The sequence below is a fragment of the Oenanthe melanoleuca genome, chromosome Z (genome assembly GCF_029582105.1).
Source record: "Oenanthe melanoleuca isolate GR-GAL-2019-014 chromosome Z, OMel1.0, whole genome shotgun sequence".
Taxonomy (NCBI): Eukaryota; Metazoa; Chordata; class Aves; order Passeriformes; family Muscicapidae; genus Oenanthe; species Oenanthe melanoleuca.
The window spans coordinates 71,942,997-71,966,885 of NC_079362.1; positions in this window are offsets into that span (position 1 = coordinate 71,942,997).

Consider the following 23,889-nt stretch of genomic DNA (forward strand, 5'->3'; position numbering starts at 1 on the left):
TGTGCTTAAATTTGTAACTTCACTGCTACACTCTCAGACTTGTTTGCATTCAATTTCTTTGGGCTTTCTAAATTAGATACGTACGTGATGCTCTGTGCTAAAACTAAATCGATTCTTAATAGTCATGTGGTGTTAATATTAAACCAATTAGGCTCAAATTAACACACACATTTATTTAAGCAAGGCCCTGATCTTGTAAACAAGTTAAGCACGTATTTTGAACTCTGGTTTAGTAAAGTTCCTAAGTACATGAGCAATACAAACCCTGTAAAACATAGCTCAGCTGGACAAGTTAATTACTGAAGCAAAGTTGTGGCACCACAAAGAAACTATATGAATAAATGCAGTCTTGAGTTAAAATTCAGAAAAAAAAAAAAAAAAAAAAAAAAAAAAAAAAAGAGTAAAAGGCAAAGTTAAAACTCGCAAAAAATTCTTTACATATCTATGGATAGCTTTGGGTGTTTTCTCTGAGATCTAGTAGGAAAAAGCACACTAAAAGTGATTCAGTTCTTTGTGCACTGGACATTTACTAGTGAATCAGATGAACACTTTTGGTTTTCACTGTACAAATCCCCACTGACACCAATGGAAGCTCAGATATGGAGCTCACATGCAGACTGTTAAATGTCAACACAGATGTGCTAGGCTCATGTAGGTATTCAAAATGGGAGCTGAGCTTGTCATTGGAGGAGGATTCAATGGAAACTCCCTTTGAGGAAACTAAAATGTTTCCACTCATCTAAGTCTTGAAGAGCAGCTGTACAGGTGAATAAACTTCCTGTTCCAAAAATCACACATGTGTTTATATGTTCAATTGAGTCCGGCCTCAGCAGGTTTCATCTTACTGTGACTAGCGTTTCTAGATGACAAGGATTTAAACATCCTTCTCCTTTCTCCAAATTATCTTTTTTTTTCTTTGGCCAGATGCTGCCGAGGTGGAGGTATAGGCTATTTACTTACTCCATTAAAGTTTTAGAGTTTGACATGTAATCAAGTTGCATTGTCTTAACAAAATTCTGCTGATCTGTCAGAGGGACTACCCACATGGTAACAGCTGCCTATCCACACACATGCACACAGCCTTTTCTAGACATGAGATTACATGAGGTGGCTCAAAAGTGCCACAACATTGCCTTAGGAGGGGTTACTGGAGACCAGCACCTCTTTAGGTTCCTTGAATAAAATAATTTTTCTTATCCAAAATTATGGCCATGGAAGGTTTGTATGAGCTGCATCTGTGCACAGGCAGCAGGGTGCACAAAGACAAACCTGAGAGGTGAAGGACAATGAAGTGGAGGGCCAGGTTTGCTCGGGGTCTGCAGAGGCAGAGTTTGTCCCTGCAGTGGCTATTTGCACAGCAACACACAGCTGCAGAGAGGTACAGGCAGAGCAGCAAGGTCTCCAGCTGTGTTTTTTGTCTTTGCTAGCTGTGGAAGCCTTCAGGGAAGTAATAAGGCTATATACTGGCCCAAATGTTTGTGGTCAAGAACTCGTGCCCTCAAAAAGAAGCAGTGCATAGCCCTGTTTTATGACCTCTGGAATGAACGACGTAATTCATCCAAATTCATTCCCAAAGTAGTTCTGCTGCAGCCTGTGGAGAACTACTCTGGATGCATTTAGCCCATAATCTTCCCCCATCAAAGATATGACTATACCCTCCAGTGGGCAGTAAAGTGCTTTGGGGCATCTAATTGAAAGTGTGACAGTTTTACACTGTTGGGAAGCAGCAGTTGTGGGTGGCATGTGCTCCACTGGCATCTGAGGGTAAATACAGCAGGATATGTGGCAGTCTACAACTGGGAGCTACATTATGCATGTGCTGGGAACAGCAAGCCAGTGCCACAATGCAATTATAGCTTTAAACCGTGCCCAGTGTGTCTGTTCGGCAGCAGTAGACAGACAGCTCCAAATCATTATTTTTTTTCTGCTTACTTAGCTTCTGGTGATTAGGTTCCTGTTTTGCAATTGTGGTGACTAAACCAATTAAGGTGCAATTTAAAGAAGGAACTCATAAATACTGTACAAAGGTAGTATTGACATAACTAAACTTTATTTAAAAAAAAAAAAAAAAAAAGAAAGAAGGGTAGGGGGGCTGTGGGAAGAGAGGAGGCTACATTTCCAAATCCATTTTGGAAGACTCTGCCACATGCAGTAACTTCTGCAATATGAATAAATATGCATAATCAAAAAGGGAGAACAGCTCGCTTCTCTCTATTGCTCATTTGATATACCTCTTCATGTCATATCCACTTTCACATAAACAACACAATAATAAAACATCTGCATTGCTAAATAACACTACTGTGTTCTAATTCCTCTGGAATGACATGAATAAGAACATCCTACTCCTGTTTATTAGAATTTATTGATGACATGAGTGTGTAAAAGCAGCAGAAGGCATAATTAATCCTGGTACAGCCCCAAGTTACATGTCCAAACTTGACAAGTTTCACTCTTGACTTGCATTACTTTCCCTTGACGTGCAGTAGCACCAAGGGCTTTGACAAGGTACAGCTGTCCTGCTACAGGAGTGGCAGGAAGGCTGTTTGCTCCTTGGTTCCAGCTTCTGAAAAGGATGGGCTATGGCTCAGAGAGGGATGATGGGGGAATACAGAGCACTTGGTAAAAAAGAAAATAAGAAAATAAGCATCCCTTTGCAAACAGCAAACAGCCCGCTAATGAAGCTCACAGATGATGTTCAATTGGGAGGACTAGTGAGCCACGTCAGGGAAGAGCAATAATATTGGCAGATTTAGAGAAATTAGAAATAAGAGAAGAAAATAACAAAATTAGATCAATCTTTAGAAAGACAATTTGAAGCACAAAGGCAGCTGGAAGGAAAAGCTGAAAGCAAGCTGCAACATTGAAATAAGTCTAGAGGGAATAATGGATGTGAAAATAAACATTGTTTGTGATGTGATGTGTGGCTAAGAAAACAACAGCATATGTAGAAATCTAGCCACTAGCTCAGTTCACCTTATCTATCCCCAGGGAACTGGTGGACCCACCATCCTTAGAAGTGTTCAAAAAACAAGTAGATATGGCACTTCATGGTGTGGTTTAGTGGGCATGGTGGCATTTGGCCAAAGGTTGGACTTCCTGATCTTGAAGGTCTTTTCCATCTTTAATGATTCTGTGATTCTATTCCTTTCCCAGGACACAGATTAATATCTTACAGCTCTGAGACACAGTTTGCAATTTGAGGACCATCTTTGGAACCTGAAGGCTGTGATTTTGGATCCCTGTGACCTGTTTCATGACCTTTGAGGCATTGGCAGGTAACCAGACCTCTAAGGGTACAGTCCTTGGGCCCTCAGTCAAACTATCTGTGGTCTAAAGGCCCATATTTTCTCATATTCTCCCTCTGTATAATTTTATAAACCTTAGTTTCCACTGTGCCCAACAATATTAATTCCTTTACCTGATGGCCTTGAACCCAGAACTCTAAGAGCCTCAGCTACTACAGACAAATGCTCCAGAGAGGAAACTTTACAATTCACCTCCTTTGCATTTTTTGTATAGATTGCATCAAATTCTGAACTTTGCTGTACCAGAAAGCAAACAACTATCAGCCAGCTTGGGCATTTTCCTTTCACCCTTCCTCTGTCCTATTCTCCAAAACATTTGTTCTTCAATCCAGACTTGGAAAGACCAAACCAAGGCTACTCTTACAGAGCACTTTCCTCCTTGGAAAAGAGGAAACTGGAAACCTGGAAGCTGCTTCCAAGAGGAATGAAGATGTTAACTGCTAAGCTGTTGTGCTATCAGGATGCTCTGTTACTGCAATGTGTGGACTTCACTCAGAACCTTTTTAAAATGCTGCAAGGCTGAACATTGTGGTACTGAGCCACAGTTTGGTAAAAGCTGTAAAACTTATGTTGTTCTTTCTGAGACCTCCTGACTCAAAACTTTGCCATGACTAAGACAGCAACTGGTGCACAAAAATAATGTCAGGAAGAAGTATATCTTTGTATCTTCTTTATGTATATATACAAGTCAGGAGGACAGCCACAATTGAGACTATAGGTTTGCTTCTTTCCAAGGACTGTCAAAAAGACTTTGGAGAACTAGAGACAATTCAGAGAAAAGCAGAGAGCTGGAGGAGTTGAATTATGAGTAAAAATCTTAAAGTACAAACCTTGTAAAAATTGTTGTTTTAGAAGGGAAAAATCCCACATGTGTATCCCCAGAGGATTTGTCCAAGGACCTATTTTTCCTTTTCTTTTCTTCTTCTTTTTCTTTTTTAAATGTGTGTACATTCTTTTCCCTTGCTGTCTGCAAAGTGCCATGAACAACTTTGAGCACCTTCAATCAAAAGTGCATTTATTTCAAAAACTTGTGTGATGATTAATATCTGCCTGCCCACAAGCCACTTTATTCAGATGGGATTCATATGGGAGATTTCATAAATTTAACAAGGGTGCCTCTCAGAATCTTCCTGTCTCTTATGAAACATTATTTTAATATTTTCATTTCCAGGGAACTTATCTGCTAAAACAGCAGCACCTATTTTTCCTGCCCTAGACAAAATGTTAGCAGGATTTTGAAGCACACAATTAAAAATGTGAGAATATGCTCCTGATGAATATACACACTCCTAATAAATATGTTAGTATGTGTATACATGTATGCCTTAGCAGTCACCAAGCTCCAGTGACAGCAGGAATGTCTCATCAGAGATCATCCCCCCTCCCCAGACACTCTGCCCCAGAGGGTGTGAGGTGCTGCCAGTGGAGCCAAAAACAAAAAGGATGATGGTTCACCCAGCATGGAGGTGTCACTGAGGTTAAAGAAGTTCATGTCCTGCACCAAAACTGCACCACAAAGAAAAAAGATGTGTCATTGTCATAGGAGATCCCTCCTTGAAGGGAACAAAGAACCAATGTGCAGGCCAGGTTCATTCCCTAGGGAGCTCCTGCCTCCATTTGGCTTGGTTAACAATGGAAAGATGCAATGATGTAATGATGTACCTGTTTGGTAGGGCCCTCAGGCCATTATTTATTGCTGCTTTTCCAGGTGGGCAGCAGTGAAGTTACAACAAGAAGACCAGTGGCGACCAGGAGAGACTTGAAGGCCCTTTGGGATGGCAGGTTAAGGGATCTAGACACGAGTGGTATATTCATGATCAATATCTGGGTCCAGGCTTGGTGCCACCAGAAGAGTTTGGGGTCAGTTTAGACACACCAGGCCTGCTGGCCACAGTGGGAAAAGGGTCTTTGCACAGGGGTGATAAGGGTTCATTGGAAGAGCTTTCAACAAGATGTGAAGAAAATGTGGTGGAATAGCCCAGTATATTGAGTATATAAGAGTTTTGGTTGTCTAGAACCATGATGATAGGATTGTGTGTCTGTGGGTAAGAATCAGGGATAGGGCCAACAAAGCAGATCTCCTGGTAGGAGCTTGTTATAGACCACCCAACTAGGATGAGCACAGATCAAATATTCTCTAAGCTGGGAGGAGTGTCACAGCACAGAAGAGAATAATCTAAGAGGTGCCAGGAGTGTGTGGAGGAGACCTCCCTGGAATCCTGACAGCCAGGGGAGGATCCTCACTGGAGCCACCCATGGTGAAGGAGAGGGGCTGGTGAGAGATGTGGTGGGTGAGGGCTGTCCTGGGCTCAGCAGACACAAAATGAGGTTTTCCATTCTCAGAGAAGCAGAGAGAGAGGTCAGCAGAACTGCCCCTTGGACTTCTGGAGAACCGAGTCTGGCTGTTTTAGGAACATGGTTGAGTGAGTTCTTTGGGAGACAGTCCTGATGGGCAAAGGTGTCCAGGAAGGCTGGATAATCTTCAAGAAGAGAATCCTAAAGGCAGAGGATCAAGCCACTCCAATGTGCCAAGAGACAGGCAGGGAAGGAGACTGGTTGAATGGAGCTTTGGCTGGAGCTCAGGAAAAAACCCAGGAGAGCTTAGGACCATTGGAAGTCTTCTTCAGGCAATTCAGGAGGACAGGAAGGATGCTGTGAGGTTGTGCAGGGAGAAAATTAGAATGGCCAAAGCCCAGCTAGAATTTAATCTGCTGTAAAACACAACAAAAAATTATTTTATAAATACATCAGGAAGAAAAGGAAGGCCAAGAAGAATCTCCCTATTTATTGGACTTTGTCCACCCGTGGCTGAGAGGGACACAACAGCCCCACAACAGCCACCACAGACATGATGGGGTGCAAAGGGACCTGCAAGGGACCAGTTAGAGCTACACACCTGAAGACAGCCCTGACACAGGATCATAAATCCCAGAATGGCTTGGGATGGAAGGGACCTTCAAAATCATCCCAATCCAAACCCTGTGCCATGCACATGAACAAAAGGATGACATGACTGGTTGAAAGTATAGCACCATGTCTTTGCTCCTGAAGCTTCCCAGAGCAGCAGCACAACAGCATGGACCTGGAGCATTTAGAAACAGAGTTTCAGTGCAGCCTCTAGTACTGTCATCAGGAAACCCTTTTCCTGGCAAATTCACTGAGGGTGAAACACTCAATTTTTCTAAATTCTGTAGTTCGCCATGTTGTGGCAAAAAAAAAAAAACAAAAAAAAAAAAAAAAAAAACAAAAAAAAAAAAACTTGTGCTCTCTACCATTGCAATATCTGTGTTTTACTAGACAGTCTGTAAAGCCTTTAGGGATTCTCTTCTTGGTTTAACCTGAAGCAGAAATGCTTGATGCCTTCACACATCCTATCCACCTGGAATCTAACAGAAAGTGTTTTAGATTCCACACTTCCTGGAATATCCCTAAAGTTCATAGCAATTTTTGGAGTAGCAAAATACTTACATTCAGCTTCTTAGTCCCTTTTAGGTGCACTGGCTTTCTGAAATCAAGGAGGACTCAGTGGATTTATAAATTTTTTCACAACTGGTTCCAAGTTCTACTTCATTCATCTGTATTATTTTCAACACAGAGCGATTGGTAGGTGTGAGTTAAGTTCCTAGCCCTTGTATAGACTTTTGCAGCAAAGTGAGGCATGATCCATGAAAAGGATTAACAAATTACCAGACACTTTCTATAGAATCTAGGTCCCTCTCTCTGTCTCTGATGTAAGAGTGTTTTTCCAGCAGCTCAGTAGCCAAGCACCTTTGTTTTTTCTGAGTGAAGTGCCACACACCCTCGAAAGCAGACACTTGGGACTCACCATCCAAGAGCTACAGCTGCTGAGCAGCACCTCAGGCTTGTCCTCCCTGCCCTGTGATCTTTGCACTGCACCCACACAGCAGCTCAGTCTCAGCAGCAAAGCCCAGCTTTGGGATGTAAAAGAGATGGACAAACACTGGACTGTTGTGCAGTGATCTTTTCAAAATGTTTTTTCCAAGTCAGAGAAGACCCAAATCTTCAGTTGCCTCTTCTTTAAATTTTTCTCTGCTTATCAAGTTTTTTACTATAAAATCAGTCTGTTGAGAATAGAGCTGAGATTTGCCCAAAAAAGGTCTTTAATTCCTTTTCTGGATTTGTTTAGATAACGATCTCTTGGCATGCCTTACTACAAAAGAAATTTTACTACTTCCTTGGTCCGTTTCTTTGTCTAGCTCATTTGAAATAGAGCTTTCATGGAAAAGAACTATTTTTATTTTGTGTTGATATGGAGCCTCAGAAAGCTCATCTTTGTTTGAGTCTCTGGCTCTGGTCTTTCATGGTACTAAAGAATAATAAGAAATAGAAAGGCAAATGTCTTTTTAAGACAAAATTTCCTGCTCCTCCTCATTTTGAAATCCATAGATCTCACTTTGCATAGCATTTTCATAAACAGAGAAAACTCTCTATAGCAATGAAATAAAATTAAGATACAGTAGTGCCCCTCAGAACACCCATCATACTTTCAAAATAGACCATTCACTTACTGCAAAGGTTATTTCAAGCTAAGAATCCATTTATTTGAATGTATTTCCATTTTAATCAATATCCTTTAGAAATGGTCTCTTTCTTAGTCACGTAAGGTGAATTGATATAATTTTAAGGACATGTATTTCTTTTATGAATGTTCTTATATGGCAAGGACATATGTGAGATTGGATTTTCACCTTTGGTAGATTTGAGTCAACAGCATTTTCTTTACCTTAGTGCAACAAGAAGATGAACGCCAGAGGCAAGATTTTCAGAAGAGGAGACATTTCTACAGCAGCTGAACACTGTGGTGACAATCCCTAGTTTCTAATCCCAAAAGATCTCTTAGCAGTGCTGCAAAATCTTCCTTTTCCCCTGAAAGCCTGAGACACCTTTCACCGAAAACAACTGAAAGAGTTCCACTAAGTTCAACAGACTTTCAATCATGGTCTTTTCCAGGATGAGTGCTTTCTTTTAATGTGTGAATAGAAGGTAATTACCTTTCATTACATCAAATGTAGCAGAAGATGGGCAAGTAGTTTTTTCTGCTAGGGCTTGTACATTTTTGTAACATTTGCAAAATGCTGACTTATGCACACAGTTACACTCAATACACAATTACTCATATATAAATCTGCATTTGTGTTTAAATGTCACTGGTAACAAGAACGCTTCTGGTAACAAATTTGTTTATCAAATATACATCAGAAAATGGCACATTAAATAAGAAAATGTTCAATAAAAGATATGCTCAGCATTTTTACAGACAGTCTGGGCCTCGTCCAACAAGCCCTGATGTAAAAAGAAACGCTATCATTAATGTCTAAGGATCCGGATTAAACCCGTAATGGGAAATTCTCAAATTTTTGCTTTCTTTACACTTTTCAAGTGCAGCTTTTCACTTCAGGACCCGACTGTATGCCTTTATGTAGTGAGCTCATAGATTGAAGCCAAGAGGACTCGTGTGCATTTCACGGGAATAAGAAGAGTCTTCTGTTCAAAAAGTGATAGCACTGCTGATTTTTTTCCCCCTGAGAGGCCTCTGAAATTTACTGTTGTGTTTAGATTTCAGGAGGATTATTAGTTTGATGGCAAGGAATGCTTAAGGATGACAAGGATGATAAAATTTATGAAATTATCAAAGAACAGCAAAGAAGACTGGGGCTCAGCCTGAAGAAAAAGAAGAAAAGAGGCGATATATGCTACTGGTCTTAAAACCAGGGATGATGACCTGGCAAAGGTAAGCAGAGGAAGATTTTCATTTTTCTTTCTAAGGCTAGATTTGAGAAGTAGCAGGTGAGGCTACCAGATGGCAGGCAGAAAGTAAATAGTAGCAGGGGAAGGTAAACCAGCCTTGGAGATGATTCTGTCTGTTCCCTGAGTAAAAGGGAATCCAAAGTCTGAGTGCAGTTACTAAAGAAGGGCAGTAACATTTGAGAAGCACTGGGAGATCCATATGGAACCATCCACACAAGCCCTATAGAAGAGCAGTACCTCTCTGAAGTGGCAGTGGAGGCTGGAGGAAGATCCTGGAGCATTTCCAGTGGTGCTGGCATTGGGCCCAAAGCTCTGCACTTTGAAACTGATCACTCTGTGCTATAACTTCTCTGAGTACAGTGGAAAATCCAGGTGTGAATTCTGCCTTTGCACTCTTTCCCGTGTCTGGGTGGCAAATCACTGTCCTCAAGGTTTATTGAGGTATCTGTGAAGCTATTCTTTAATACTGGTAAGAAAATAGGAAACAACAGGTGGGTGCAGGGAATTTGGCAGCATGCAAAATCAGCACGACAGAGAGATGATTTTACCTCTGTTTATAGCACTGGTGAGATTGATATCAGAACACATTTGGAAAGATACTGAAAAATTGTCAAGGATGCAGTGAAGAGCCAGCAAAAAATATTAGAGAGTTTAGAGAAATGCCTTGCAGTGAGAGATTTAAACAGCTCATTCTGTCTAGCATATCAAAGATGTATTTTAGTGTAACCTGAAAGTCAAAACTGAATGATTCAAAATGGAAAAGTCAAAAAGCAGCAGCTTTGTTAGGAGGCCTAACCCTCTGTCTTGATGTGACAATGCATCTTAACACAATTACAATGATTTATTTGTAGTCTGGGACAAAGTTACATGGCCCTTTCCTAAATTTGAAAGGGTTTACATATATATTTATACTTATGTGATGCTTAAGGAATATAAATATGTAGCACTAGGTTTAAATGAATCATTATTATTTTATAAAATGCTCAGTTTAATAAGTTGTTGGGGTTGTTGTTTAACCCTAGCCAACAACTAAGCACCACACAGCTGCTTCTTCCTTCCCTGTGTCCCCTGTGGGATGTGGAGGAGAATCAGAAAAAGGTAAAACTCATGGACTGAGATAAGAACAGTCTAATGCTTGACATAAAGTAAAACATTAACAACAACAACAACAACAACAACAATAATAATAATAATAATAATAATAATAATAATAATAATAATAATAATAATAATAATAATAAAAAAGAATAGGGAGAGAGAGAGAGGAATAAAACACAAAAGAAGCAAGTGATGCACAAGAAAATTCCTCACAACTTGCTGACCAATGCCTGGATCAGCTGCAAGTAGTGACCAGCCCTTCCTGACTAACTTCCCCCAGTTTATATACTGGGCATTAGTTCTGTGATATGGAATATCCTTTTGCCCAGCTCTCCTGGCCATGCTGACCCTTGGCTTCATTGTACCTGTTCATGGGCAGAGCACTGGACATTGAAAGGGCCTTGACTGAGTGAGCACTGCTGAGCAGCAGATAAAATATCAGAGTGCAATCAGCATTACTCTCAGACTGGATCCAAAACACAGCACTGTACCAGCAACTGAGGAGGAAATTAACTCTATCCCAGCCAAATCAAGAATAAGGGGATTTAACATAAATTCAAGGGCAATTTCTTTGTCTTCACAGAGAAAAAGAAAACAAAATCACATCTTTGTTAAGTGATATTGGTAAATTATTCTTCCTACAAGCTTGTAGACAGATATTGCAGAGAATTTGTTTTCCAAGACCACAGGAACTGACAGAGTTTTCTTATCTTACCTGTATCAGTCCTCATGAAATTAACAAGGATAACAATTGTAAAATTACTTGAAAAGCTCTATCAATGTTATTTAAAGGGATTCAAGATGTTGAAAAGGTTTAATGTAACATTAAGGAAAACATGGATAATTGTTTTTTTCCATTGCTTTCTGAGCCTTGCTCCTCCACAGCACCCCGGCAGCAGTTTGGTGCCTCTCTGGCTCCTCATCATCATCATCTGCTCATTATTCATTAATCAGCTGCATCTCCACAGGTGGGAACCAGCAGCAAAATCAGTGCTCTGGTATGAATGGCTCTCACAGGATGTGAATCCTGCTCTCCTCACTGTGAGACAGTGCTGATGGCAGAGGGACTTCCAGCCACTTTGCCACCACGAATCCACATTGCAGCTTTTCTGGTTTTTTGTAGAAAATGAAATGAAAGCTAAGCCCACTTCAAATGGCCTGATGCAAACCAGGCTCTGGCCTGGACAAGCTACAGCCATGATAGCACAGAGTCTTTCCCAATCCATGAGCTCCTACCAATGACAGAGCTCAGCTGCACATGAAACACCATCTGCCCAGCTCAGTGAAATGAGCTCGTGTCTTCTTGCACCTGGATATGTAAATATACTTTCTTACTTGGAAGTGTGTTGTATTTAAATGCAAGCTCCAAATAAGAGACATAACATAATGTAACTGGTGTATAAATAGGAAGGTGGTATGCACACAAATATAGCAGGACTATTAGAGGTGATCATTAGTTGCTAATATAAGCAGTTATTTGAGCATTAGCATACTGTTATTCATAGCAGAATTCATGATGCATTTAATAAGTAAGTAATAGCTTCCTTAATAAACTTAGGAGCATAAAATTCCCTGTTCTATGGACTGACAAAGATGGACAATGACATTAGTGATATTAAGATCTCAAATTTTACAAGAGTTATCTATTTTGAGATTAAAAAAAAGGCATGAGGGTATTTTTTGATCTATTTTAAATAGATTTTCCACTCAGTAAAAACTGTTGAAATTAAATAGACAGAAAAGAAAATCAAAAGAATGGGAGAAAGTGTTAAAACTCTAAAGAAATGCTAAATATGTCCTCCCAAAGAGCAAAAGTAATTAATTCCCTATTACATGTGCCTTAAAGGATTATAGATTCATAAGCTGACAATTCAGAAAGGACTATCCCATCAAGCTGGCAAACCGATCAACTATGACAGAAATGCATATTTAAATCCCCCCTTACTCAAAACCAGGTGTGCCACTCCACCAGTGCAGCTGGGAAAGGGATGGCTGTAAACCTTTCTGATTGCAGCCAGCCACAAACCCTACTTCCACCTTCCCAGTGTCATGACATCTTCCTGCTCAGCACCATCTCATCTCTGATTTTGTCAACATTTACAAAATAGCAAGGAAATGAGGTGGCTTGACAAAGCAGCAAGAAAAAAATACTTTCCTGCCTGATGTTCCTTCCAGAACAAGACCAAGACAGTTTTGGTCTTCAAAGTCATATAACTGTGAATTAACTAGGGTTAGAATCACCAGTTAGACACTTCCAGGGATACAGCTGTGGGATTTAATTAAACATGGCTCACTAAAGCTGTGTGAGATGCAGAAATAAGCCCAGGTCAAACTGGAGGCTCTCCAGGGAAGACAAATCTTTTTAGAAGTAAATTTTGAGACACATAAGCACATGGTATGTTCAACCATAGCCATAGCCCAGGCCACTGACTTCATGGGCATTAGGAAATGTCAGCAAAATTAATTTGAAACAGTTTTTTAAAAACTCTTCTATGTGATTGTAAATATTGCAATTTAATTTATCTTCAGTGTTTCCAATTAGATTCCAAATGATTTCAAGTATGGCAGCTAAAAAGAAAACAAGCTCATTTGGGTTAATGCTGTCAAATAATGAAATTTAATTGTGATTTAAGCTGCCTAATGTTCATTGATTAGTTCATTCAAAACATTCCTTGAATAACCTCTTATAAATCACAGAGTTTAAATAGTTTTCTTTAGTTTTCTAAGACTGCACTTAGGTCACTCACCTCCATTAATTTCTATTGGTTTCTGTTTTTCTTTACCTACTCTTTTAGAAGACTTTTACTCATCCATAAATCATCTTGGTTACACAAAATCCACTGAAACCACACCAAACTAGAAGGCAACATTCACTGATGGCAGAATAGAAAAGAACACCCATAGGGGTCCACACAGTGTCCAGCCTCCTGCAAAGACCTGGGCAGAGAAGAACTAAAGAGCTAGAAAAGCTTGATTGTGCAGGAAAGTGAATTAAGGTAAAACATGAAGTTAGAGGTCAATGGTGACTTCTGAATATCTCCCTATCTTCTGAAATAAATGGTTCTATTTGTTTCTATTCAAAAACCAAACAAACCATCAATAAAAAAATACTGCGACCAGGAAAAAAAAATCTTGCCCAGCACATATACACGAGGAGAAACCCTTGCAAAGTGGAAATTTGATTAGTTGTTTGTTCTCTGGTTTTTGGTGGTTTTTTGAGGATTTTTTTTTGTTGTTGTTGGGGAGGGGGCTGTTGTTTTTTGTTTGTATGTTTATTTGTTTTGTTTTAGGGGTTTTGGTTTTGTTTTTTTTTCCTTTTGTTTGTTTGTTTTTAGCTCTTCATTATTTTTCCTTAAATAAAAATTCAGTTTTCATTGTGAATTCCAGACTTCTAGTAATTAATCCTTATTCCTCACTTGCAGCTTTCTGAAGAAATATCAGAGGACACCATATATGTAACACAGGGGAAATCATGCTTGAACAGCATTTGTAGGAGCAAATTTGGGCCCCACCATCTTTTGTTACTCTAAACTCTGTGCTATACAAATCCTGAAGATGAGATTACTTGGCACTCCATAGCTCTTTCCTACTGCACTGCTAAAATGAAATGTTTCAATATTCTTGCAATGAAACATTCTGACATTATCAAAATGCAATGAGAAGATTGAAATGATTCATTTGGACTCACTCCCATAAAAAATGTCACTGAAATCAGCACATTTTCCCAACAAGTTTTGATTTGGGCAAAGCTGAATGTACTATTTTTTTTTTTTTTGCCATGGAAAATGATTTCATTAAAAACAAATGACCAGCTTTAATTACAACTCACTGAGCTTTTGCTCCAAAAGTCAAAGATTTTAAAACAGCACTTAGTCTGTATGCATGGGGAAACAGAGTCTGTCTCAAAAGTGGCTATTAAAAACATCTTATTCCCCCTCAGACAGGCTGGCCCTTGATGTGCCCAGGACTGCGACACAAATTTGTGTCTTGCCTTTAAGTGGCGTCCACAATTTGGAAGAAAAAATTGAAGAATTTAATAAACAATTCAAAGGCAAAAGGTGAAGGGCGCATCCCAACCCTTTGAAGAAAATTACCATTGACTTTTGAGTTAGTTCTGGAAATGGAAAGCAGGAGCTACAAAGCGTTGTCAGCGCGGCGCCGGAGCCTGAGCGGAGATCTGAGACAGGACCAATTGAGCCATCTTCTGAACCACAGCCAATACAGCCACGCCAGAGCAGCCCTCTGTCCAAACTCATTAGCCTGCTGGAAAGCTGGATTTGTGACTTTGTCCATGCTATTAAATTAACTGTGCCTTAGCCCACAGCGTGCCACCGAGGCCAGCTGGTGTGCAGATCACCTCGGTCTTGAACCCTCCGTCAGTGCAGTGGGTGGGTGCATCCTGACTGCCCTTGGGAGGGACCCCTGGCCTAAAACTAACACCAAGAAAAAGTTCAGGCATGGTTTGTGAGAGTGCTTGCTTGCCTGAGATGAAAACACACCAGCAATTTAATCCATAAAGCTGCGTTGGCCAATACTGCTTAATTTAGTAACAGAAATATGGCAAATTAATCTGCCCATGTGACTGACTTGTACCTTTTAATGAAATCCCAGCCTTTCCAGGACTGTGAGACACAAGGCCTCATTGCTGTGCCTGTGGCCTGAGGGAGACCTGTCTAGTGCCCATCTGAGCCCTCACCTTGTTCCAGGGCTCCAGCAGCAGACCTTGCTCACAACCATCCTGCTGCAGCTCCAGGGGCAAATGCTGACACACATCTCTCACTCATCCCAGGCCTGAGGGGTTTATATTGTTTTTAAAATAGGTTTTCACTACATCACAGGCCGGTTATTTTGTGTTTGGCCGTTCAGAGAACTTTCTTTCCCTGGCAAAATATGATGGTGTTCATGATTGACAAGGATTATGAGTCAGTCATAGAATATTTAAGGCTGGAAAAGTCTTCTAAGAGCATGGATTCCAACCATTAACTGCCATGTTCACCACTAAACCATGTCCCTGAGCACAAATACACATTTTTTGAACACTGCTATGATTGGTGTTTTCACTACTTTCCTGGGTCGCCTGTTCCATTAAGTAACTTTTCCTAATACCCAATTTAAACCTCCCCTGTAACAACTTGAGGCCATTTCCTCTTCTCCTTTGTTACCTGGGATAAAAGGTCACCCCCAGCCCCCACCCCTCACACCTCATTTCAGGAAACTGTAGAGAGATATGGTGAACCCAAATCTGGAACAAGATTATCAAGGAAAAGCAGGATAAACCTTACCCTCCCTCCATGGTGCTGCCTGTTGCTGTCTGGGCAAAACCAACTTAAAACTCCTAAGTTTTGAGGCAACCTCTGTCTGTGAGTCAGACAGGGAGGATGTTAGGCTCACCTGGTCTTTTCTTGGCTCATGCCCTCTCCCTGTATCCTCCCCAGCACGGCAGGTGCAGCCAGGGAGAGCAGGCACCAGTCACCTCACAAGCTCCAGGGACAAACACTTGTAAATCAGTAATATTGTGCCACGGAGCAGAGCTTTGAATAAGGCCCTAATTGTAGCATTTCTATGGAAGAACCAGTAAATGAGTAGCTGGGATGTCAAATAAAGAGGAGGAGATGAACATCAGGCAGTGCTTCTGGAAAGGTGGGTTGAGAAGCATGGCTGGGTGAGTGAAAGGGAAAGAGTTGGGAAAGCAGTTCATAAAAGGAAACTTTGTATGACACTAAGGAAAATTCTGTGAGAAATTAAAGCCCACACAAGAACAAAGATGAGTAAAGAGCTCCAGACACTCAGCAGTGCTTCAGTTGGGTGTCTGGAGTCTTTGACAGAAGATGTGATTCATCAGCTCCCACACACACCTTTTTTTAAATATGCATGCTCATTTCAACAAATGTGAAATTTCCAGGAAAAGCAAGAGCACAGCAGATCCACACAGCCCTGAACAGCCTGGCGTGGGCGCACTGACAGGGACGCCAGCCAAGCGTGGCACAACCACTGTGCCATCTTCTGTCCTCCTCCCAAGGGGTGGGCAAGAGGGAACATCTCCCTCTTCTTCCCTCCTTCCACTGCTTCCCTTCAATAGATCTGGCTTCTCTCTTGTCTGGGTTGGGTGATTCATCTCTTGCACATATATGAGGGCAAAGAGAAGAAAATATCCATCTATCTATCTATCTATCTATCTATCTATCTATCTATCTATCTAATCTATCTATCTATCATATATCTATCATCTATCTATCTATCTATCTATCTGTCTGTCTATCTATTTATCTATCTATATCTATCTATCTATCTATCTATCTATCTAATCTATCTATGTATCTATCTATCATCTATCTATCTATCTATCTATCTATCTATCTATCTATCTATCTATCTATCTATCTATCTATCTACCTATCTCCTGCAGGACAACTAAGGTATGAGGTTTGGTGGATAGATCAGCATACCTGGGGATCCAGAAGGCCCTTGAATAACTACCCAGGGGGTGCTGAGAGCCTGCCATATCCTGCAAAGTTGTCTTCTGCTATCCACAGTTTGTTTATAATAAACCCAAAAAATAAACCAAATAATAAACCCCAAAAATAAACCTCAAAGAACCCACAGAAAATGTTTCAGAGCTCATAACTGAAGAAAGAGTCACACAAAAACCTGACATAAAAAACATGTGGGATCAGATGTAGTAACACCTGCCTGAATCTCCAACAGTCTCATATATCAGCTTCAGCAGGTGAGAACTGGGTACTTCCACGATGACAGACAGCTCAGAAAGCTAGTAACATCATAAATATTAAAGTTTTTCTCTTTCAGAATATTTGGCCAACATTGATACGAGCACTGAACCCTCTCCTCCCTGTCACACCACTTAAAGTGCTGCTATCTCTTAGAAAAAGCCAACTTCTCTATTTGTGTCTCTCATAATCCAGACACAGGACCAGTAATTTAAATAAAACAAACCTTCTTATACTTAGTAAGGTAAGTAAATATAGTAAAATGTTCAGCCACTTTTATACTGCCTTATTTATGTTTGTATAAATAATATAATAAAAAGCAGCTATCAAAAATAACTGAAGCCTCTCCAGCGTTTTCATCTTGTTGAAGCTCATGCTGCAAAATTTAGGGATCTTTGACTCAGAATTTATGTCTGACTTGCTACTGAGTACCATCACCTCTGTTGGTGAGAGCAGCCTGAGTTATCACTCTGGCTATGAACTGGACTAGATGACCTCATAGGTCTTTTCCATCCTTGCTTCCTGAAACTCTATTAAAGGCCTCTGTCAAAACCCCACCTCAGTGTGCATTTCCAGGAGGGGAGGGAACATTTAAGTTTGCAGTCAAAGCAAAAAACTGGAATATATAAAATTAAACTTCTATCCTTCCTGCTATCCCAGTTGATAGGGTAATGGATATACATCAGCAAGAGAAAAAGTAGTATTTCTCAAAGTGCTCAAAACAACTTGCTGACTTAGAAAAATTTTCCAAAGAGAAAAGTCAGAAGTTTTTCTCTTTTGATTGGCAGCCTGGTTTACACCGAGAGACTGAGCTGGATTATTTCGTGGGACAGATATTTTCTTTCAGTAAGAAAAAAAAGATTAAATAGAAGAGATAATTGGTGTAAGCATCTATGTTGTAAACTCAATCTATTCACTGTGTAAAAATTGTGCTGAGTGTGGCTGAGAGTTTGAAAGCTATGGACACGAGTAAGCCTACCCTAACTGCAGCCTTCTGGGATGGGGTACAAAGTCAATACTGCCTTCTTATCAGTCTGAGAGGATTAAATTTCCTAAATACATACTTACAGTCACGCCAATACAGGGTAATGTCATCAGTACAATCGAGTATAATATAGGCAGTTATTTTTCCATAGAACCACAGAATCATAAAATGTCTTGGGTTGGAAGGAACCTTAGAGAACAAGGAGGGAGGGAGGGAAGGAAGGAAGGAAGGAAGGAAGGAAGGAAGGAAGGAAGGAAGGAAGGAAGGAAGGAAGGAAGGAAGGAAGGAAGGAAGGAAGGAAGGAAGGAAGGAAGGAAGGAAGGAATTCCCTGTGATTTTTAGAATCAGAACTACTTATGATGGTTTATATTTGGAAATCTTCACCAATGTACACTCATGTTTCTGGGGATTTTACCAGTCAAAGCTATACAAGAGTTAAACATTGCTGTATATTCTTTTTAGTGGCCTTGAGAAATGTACAGGAAAAAATACCAAAATATAGGACAATGTGTTGCAAAAATAAACACTTAAAAAAGAACTAAATGAAACTGAAAAACAACCCTATGTATATGATTACCATTTCAAACAGGGAAAGACTGACCCATTGGATACTCCAGAGAATGCTCCCCCATGGAAAGCTATTCATATTCATATATATCAGCATTTGTAAGATCCAGCACAACATTGGGGTCATTTTGTTTAAAATATACTGTGAACTCAGCAGGATACATCTGCTTTATATTAGTCTTGTGGAAATACTATAAAGGGCTTTGGGGGGCTTTTTGGTTTTTTCTGTTCTTACTTGGTGGATAATTGGGAAAAAACTGAACTTGTGTAAAAAAAAAAAAAAAAAAAAAAAAAAAGAAAGGAACTCATAGTAGAAATACCTTAGTATCCTAAGATGGCAAAAAGGAAACAGAAGTCTGAAAATTAATTAGGTATTTTTAAGGAATTATTTATTCAAGTATTTCACAATATTTCACTATTCCCATTATCATTGCAGTACAGTGTTTTTGTTTCTATTCTGGCAACAGGAAAATTTATATTTTATTACTTGATACAACCACAGCTTAGGTTCCAGATTGCCTTTTGGGACCGAGTAAAGTCTATTCACCTTGTACTGTCATTAAAACACGTGCAAAGCTAGGAACTGGTTTAAACTGATCTGATTTGTAGCATCTTTCCTGCAATTTGTCATTCTCCTTGCACAGATGCAAATGACAAAGGAAGGGAGAATCAGGCCCTCTGTGCTGACAAAGGGCTCTTATCTTCACAATGTTTTGCTAGCTGATCATACTGTTTCCTTGTCCTTTCATTTACGGGTCATCAAGATAAAAGTGTTTGTTTGAATTCTTTTTTTCTCTTTCTTGCTCCCAAGTCCTGTTATACATAATGTTTCTACTAAGGGCATACTGTTGTTCCCTAAATATGCCTCTGCAGAGCTTCATGGGCTGCTCTGCTTTTATGGTTTTGCTTAATGAAGAAATAATGTTAGGTCTTCAAATAGGAATTACAACGCCTATGACAGGGATCTTAAACACCATTCTCTCTTAACTTCCCCTTCACAGTCTTTCAAACCAACATAATTTGGGGGGATGTCCCCTTCTTCTATGCCCTGTCCTCAGGTCCCCAGCCCCAGGTCTGCTTTGAGACAGAGCAGAAAGGATTTATCTGAACAGGGTCTTACAGCCTCAGAGTCAGCATCTCATACAATCTGAGATCAGGAGCTGCTACAGTCATCTGTTTACTTTCTTTCCCAACTTAAATAAAACAAGAGGGGGAAAATGTTTGAACGTGATAACTCCTGCTTATGTGAGCAATTCATGGGGAATAAAAATAAAAATCTATTTATCTTCAACCACTTGCAATGAATTATGAATACAGAGGTGTTGCAAATTTGCATAGAGCACGTACACACAGCTCATTCTTGCTTAATCCTTTTGCTTGAGCTTTTTATTATTTCTTATTATTATTAATTCAAGCACAGAAGGCAATTTCAGCACCTGAACTATTTAGAGAGGAGACTGATTATGTTATTATGGAGAAAACTGTTTTTTATCAATTGATTTGGCAAATTCAGGCTCAGACATTCTCCAGTTCCCTGGTCTCCCATCTTGATTACTGTGACATCCCTCTCAACTTACTTTGATTCATATTTCCTTGGTATCAGCCATTGAAAGCACAAGCAGCAAAGCACAGAAATGAGCAACCACTAGTTTACCACCAACATTTCAGTTTCTGGTCCTGCTTCTTTTATTCCTTGTCTACCACAACTCCAAGGGCTCAGTTTCAGCATTAAAACTGCTTCTCTTTATACCCAGGACAGCATTGATGCTGAGGAAAATCTGAGTTCAATGGAACGAACCCAGTATAATCCTCCTTCTGAGGGCAGAGATTATTTCAAGACTGTATCAAGCCAAGGAGGTTGGCAACAAGGTATTACTGAGGTTCCAAGGCTTCTTTGTAGAGAAATTGAAGATTGCATCTTTGCATGTTAAGAGTGTTAAGAGAGGAGTAGGCTGGGAGTGACCTCTCTGTTTGATCACCCCTGGTTCACTGGATTCATGACCTGAACCTTAGCTGGATGCTGTTGCCTTTGACAGCAGTGATGTAACACAAGGATACAGATGACAGAAGAATTTAAAAAATAAACCCCAAAAGCAACAACAAAACAGCCAAACACACAGTATATGAAAAAACAAGGGAGAAAATGAGAGCAAAAGAAATACAGATGGTGAGTGGCCTGGAAGGTAGAGGGGAACAGCAAAAGGCAGGGATAGTGGGAGCTGTTACTTGAATGAGGCCAAGAGAAGAGATGAGGATGTGAAAAGAGCCTGCAAGATGCCAATCTACAAGCAGAGGAGTTAGGTCCAAGAGCCACAAAAAGGTACCCATTAATCTACAAGAGTCATCCACATCAGTAAAGTGGAAGCAGAGGAGGACTAGGTAGATGAAGAGAGGAAGATAGATAGATAGAGAGAATTGAGACCAGAAAAATGACTTTTTGGTTTAGCTCAGGCCGGGAGGTCACTAATGGCTTTAGCCAAGCGGCTTTCAGCAGAGGAGAGGAGTTGTGAGCCAGCACAGAGGTGTTCAAAGGGGAAAGCAGGAGGAGCAGAACTTAATGCCAAAATGAGGCATGCTCTGGCATTTTGGAGAACAGGGAGGGAGGGCCAGGAAGGTGGCAGCAGGGGGAGTTTAAAAGGCAAATGGAAGGTGCAGGTCATCAGTACAGCACTGAGTGATGCTGGTGCAGAGCCAGCCTGAGGCACTGCTACCTCTGAACAGCTTTCTGTTCCTTTGTTTCTTTTCACATCCCCTAGACTCGTCACCAGAAAAAAAAAAAAAAAAAAAAAAAGAAAAAAAAGTCAAACAAACAGAAAAAAAGCAAAATTATGACTGGCAAAGCAGGAAAATTAATGGCATCAAGCACAGCAAAGCACTGTCACGGCCCAGAGCTCTGTCCTGTAATAAGTGAATGGCCCAGATGTCAAAAGGGTTAGGGCATTCCCTGCTGACACAGACAGGCTCCTGAGAGGGAAAAACATTTTGCCCTCATTTACAACATGCTGGAGTGGGAGAGGGGGAGAAGGAAACGAGTTGGAAGATAACTGAGAAGTAAATTGATTTACATTTAAATGTTATGTTTTTATTACTATTTTTTCCCACTCCATGTGAAATCTCATCCTTTAAACTAGACAAACCAGGGTAAACTATTTTTTATATGTGAAAAAAAATGATTGACATTCTGAGGTAATACTTTTTAAATTCCTCCAATTAAACAAAGCGAATTTAATTTTAAGTTTAATTAAAAGGAAATTTAATTAGAAAGAAGATTAAATTTTAATTAAATTTCTCCAAAATCCTTATCCTTGCCTTTACTGCTAATATTTCTCTCGGAACCAAATCCCTTTTTAATATTCTTAAATTCTATTCTAGTAAACTTCCCCTTTATATTAAAATTATATCTGCCTGGATGTACTCGCTAACAGGGAAAAAAAAAAATCATTGCCCCTTTTAAAATACTTGAAGAGTACACCTGAGACACAGAGTAACTCAAGAGCGACCAGTGGAACATTTGGATATGCTCTGAGTGTGACACCACTAAATTAACCCGCCTGCTGCTGAGCACTCTGCAGGCAGGGAAGCATCTGTGTGTCACCAGACACTCCTTTCCTGCATGCAGCTCTCTGCTGCTCAGCACACCCAGTGCTCAGCACTTTCTGTGCTCTGCTTGTGCATAGAGTTTTCTTCTCTTCTGCTAAGAAGTTTTTTGGGTGGGTTTGGTGCTTGTTGGTTTGCCTTGTTATGTTATATTTCGGGTTTTTTCATAGCATGGTTTGGGTTGGAAGGGACCTTTATGATCATCCAGCTCCAATCCCCTCTGCCATGGGCAGGGACACCTTCAACTGTCTCAGGTTGCTCCAAGCCTCATCCATCCTGACTTTGTACACTTCAGGGATGGGGCAGCCACAGCTTCTCTGGGCAGCCTGTGCCAGGGCCTCACCACCTTCTCAGGGAAGAATTTCTTCCTAATATTGTATGTTTCCCTGCTCTCCTTCAGTTTGAAGCTGTGTCCTATCACTGAGGATCCTTGTCAACACTTCCTCTCCAGGTGTCTTGCAGCCTCCTTCAACACTGGAAGAGCCTCTCCTCTCTCCTCTCCTCTCCTCTCCTCTCCTCTCCTCTCCTCTCCTCTCCTCTCCTCTCCTCTCCTCTCCTCTCCTCTCCTCTCCTCTCCTCTCCTCTCCTCTCCTCTCCTCTCCTCTCCTCTCCTCTCCTCTCCTCTCCTCTCCTCTCCTCTCCTCTCCTCTCCTCTCCTCTCCTCTCCTCTCCTCTCCTCTCCTCTCCTCTCCTCTCCTCTCCTCTCCTCTCCTCTCCTCTCCTCTCCTCTCCTCTCCTCTCCTCTCCTCTCCTCTCCTCTCCTCTCCTCTCCTCTCCTCTCCTCTCCTCTCCTCATCTGCTGTAGTCTGCAGGTTTGCTTCAGCCACAGCATCCATGGACTAAGTTGAAACTGTTTTTTGCTCACTTCACATTCCTATGATATCAACTCCAGTCTCCATAGCAGACAAAACTGTCTGGTGCTATAATGCTTCTGTAAAGGCTTGCAAAGCTCTGCTTTCAGGAGGCAGCCAAAGCACCAGTGCACCCACTTTGCCACCAGACTGTCCCCCTGAATCTCTTAGGAGGCAACTCTTGTGCACAACCCCACTGCTGTGCCACAGCAGGGGCTGGACAGCACCCAGTGAATGCAGGCTGGAGTCAGCCACAGCAGGGCAATGCTCGTCCCAAGCCATGCTCTCTCTCACTTTCAATTTTGTTCATTTTCCAGCAAAGGCAACCACATCCCATTGCAACAACCAGGTGAAAGGTGAGCTGGATGGGCTGAGAAGTGAAGAGGCAGGATGGCATTTAGTGTGACTTTCCAGAGCATCCCTCTCAATCATCCCCTGACACATAAGTGAGGTAAGCTGTCACAGCCTGTGTCCACCGCTGTGACCCCACAGCCCAGCACAGTCTGGTGGGTCCAGCACAGGGTCACAGCGTGGCAAAGCTGCTGTGAAACTGCTCAGCCTGAGGTTTGTGCTGGGGCCAAGGGGTGGGAGGATGAGGAGGATGCCAGCCAGCACTGGCCCTTGAGCTGTGGTCAGGGTTTCTGTCCCCAGCACCTTCCACACTCATTATGAGTATGTGACCCATTGTACCTGAGAACAACCCATGTTTATTTTAGCACGTTGCCATGGTGACCACTAGTCTTGCCAATGGGTACTGACTTGCCAAGCATCATTATTTGTGTAGTTATTCTTACAGGTAAAATCTCATATGGAGATTTTATAGACTCATATGCTATCTGCTTGCCCCAGCATCCATCTTTAACAGGAAGGACCAGACACTTCAGAAATTCCATTACAGGCCATTTACAAAATCCTAACTATAGATGAAGCTTTGTCTACACACCTGTCAACTACAAATGTCATACCTCAACTTCTAAAAGTCCTGC